The sequence below is a fragment of the Argentina silus genome (genome assembly GCF_951799395.1).
Source record: "Argentina silus genome assembly, chromosome: 22".
NCBI lineage: Eukaryota > Metazoa > Chordata > Actinopteri > Argentiniformes > Argentinidae > Argentina > Argentina silus.
The window spans coordinates 752974-755473 of record NC_139676.1 but is presented as its reverse complement, the minus strand read 5'-3'; the positions used below and the strand labels follow the sequence as shown (position 1 = coordinate 755473).

At 58.0% G+C, this 2500-nt stretch overlaps 1 protein-coding gene across 1 annotated transcript in view; it reads right to left on the bottom strand.

Moving 5' to 3' along the window:
• The window catches only part of LOC310821981 (ATP-binding cassette sub-family C member 2-like), a gene marked incomplete at both ends in the record, with an annotated part of 16263 nt that overhangs the window by 3530 nt on the left and 10233 nt on the right, over positions 1-2500 (bottom strand). The gene's annotated exons all lie outside the window — the stretch shown is intronic.

Genomic DNA, 2500 nt, shown 5'->3' with positions numbered 1-2500 from the left:
GTAGAGTGCTTCTGGGTAACCAGGTGCGCAGACAGGAGAGGAGAGAATCAGGGCCTACCTTAAGAGAGTCACAGTTACTCCCGCCGTTTACCCGCGGGTAACCAGGTGCACAGAACCCCCGGGCAGGGGGGGGGAGGAGTAAGAGGGAGTAGGGGGCAGGCGGGAGGACAGGAGAGGAGAGGCAGGCCCTGGCGGAGCGGCGGTGCACCTGGTAACCCGCTCTGGACTTAGTCTGTGGCGAGTAGAGTGCTTCTGGGTAACCAGGTGCGCAGACAGGAGAGGAGAGAATCAGGGCCTACCTTAAGAGAGTCACAGTTACTCCCGCCGTTTACCCGCGGGTAACCAGGTGCACAGAACCCCCGGGCAGGGGGGGGGAGGAGTAAGAGGGAGTAGAGCGTAGGCGGGAGGACAGGAGAGGAGAGGCAGGCCCTGGCGGAGCAGCGGTGCGCCTGGTAAGCCGCTCTGGACTTAGTCTGTGGCGAGTAGAGTGCTTTTGGGTAACCAGGTGCACGCAGTGGGTTGGGGTAACCAGGTGCACGTTGTTCCAAAAACTGCGGCTAATAGGGCTTAGTCCGCGGGGGGGTTGCTTAAGTGTGGGTGCACGTGTCCGACCGGTGGTTCAGGTTGGCTGGGGCCCTGGCGGAGGAGCGGTGCGCCTGGTAACCCCCTCTGGACTTAGTCTGTGGCGAGTAGACCAGGTGCTTCTGGGTAACCAGGTGCACGCAGTGGGTTGGGGTAACCAGGTGCACGTTGTTCCAAAAACTGCGGCTAATAGGGCTTAGTCCGCGGGGGGGTTGCTTAAGTGTGGGTGCACGTGCTCGACCGGAGGTTCAGGTTGGCTGGGGCTCTGCCCGAGTCAGTGTTGCACCCCGGGGAGGGAGCCCCAAAAGGTGGGTGGTGGTGGGGAGGCAGGGAGGGAGGGAGGGAGGGAGGCAGGCAGGCAGGCAGGCAGGCAGGCAGGCAGGCAGGCAGGCAGGGAGGGGGGGACTCCTAAGGGAGGGACCCCGAGGGGTGGCTGGGGGTGGGGAGTGACAGGGAGATGGCTGTGACAAGGGAGGTCAGAGTGGTGCTTCTGCTTCAGCACCACTCTGACCTCCCTTTTTTTTTGGCCTCCGTCCCCAGTGGATGTGCAGCAGAGGGGACCTCAAGTGGAGAGAGTGGAGGGGGCCATGGAGTGATAGAGAAGGGGAAACATGAAGGGGCCAAGAGGTCAAACATGATGGAGAGAGACTAGGGGGGGGGGGGGGTGTAGAGTGACCCACAGAGCGGCCTAGTGCATGTGTGTGTACACACCCAGGGAAATGAGAGACTGTCATAGGCAGGCACTTGACTGTCTGTCTGTGTGTAGGCCTTAAGCCTATGCGCCTCTGGAGGTGAAAACACATGGAGGCAGACAACACACACACCCAGGGACATGAGAGACTGTCATAGGCAGGCACTTGACTGTCTGTCTGTGTGTAGGCCTTAAGCCTATGCGCCTCTGGAGGTGAAAACACATGGAGGCAGACAACACACACACCCAGGGACATGAGAGACTGTCATAGGCAGGCACTTGACTGTCTGTCTGTGTGTAGGCCTTAAGCCTATGCGCCTCTGGAGGTGAAAACACATGGAGGCAGACAACACACACACCCAGGGACATGAGAGACTGTCATAGGCAGGCACTTGACTGTCTGTCTGTGTGTAGGCCTTAAGCCTATGCGCCTCTGGAGGTGAAAACACATGGAGGCAGACAACACACACACCCAGGGACATGAGAGACTGTCATAGGCAGGCACTTGACTGTCTGTCTGTGTGTAGGCCTTAAGCCTATGCGCCTCTGGAGGTGAAAACACATGGAGGCAGACAACACACACACCCAGGGACATGAGAGACTGTCATAGGCAGGCACTTGACTGTCTGTCTGTGTGTAGGCCTTAAGCCTATGCGCCTCTGGAGGTGAAAACACATGGAGGCAGACAACACACACACCCAGGGACATGAGAGACTGTCATAGGCAGGCACTTGACTGTCTGTCTGTGTGTAGGCCTTAAGCCTATGCGCCTCTGGAGGTGAAAACACATGGAGGCAGACAACACACACACCCAGGGACATGAGAGACTGTCATAGGCAGGCACTTGACTGTCTGTCTGTGTGTAGGCCTTAAGCCTATGCGCCTCTGGAGGTGAAAACACATGGAGGCAGACAACACACACACCCAGGGACATGAGAGACTGTCATAGGCAGGCACTTGACTGTCTGTCTGTGTGTAGGCCTTAAGCCTATGCGCCTCTGGAGGTGAAAACACATGGAGGCAGACAACACACACACCCAGGGACATGAGAGACTGTCATAGGCAGGCACTTGACTGTCTGTCTGTGTGTAGGCCTTAAGCCTATGCGCCTCTGGAGGTGAAAACACATGGAGGCAGACAACACACACACCCAGGGACATGAGAGACTGTCATAGGCAGGCACTTGACTGTCTGTCTGTGTGTAGGCCTTAAGCCTATGCGCCTCTG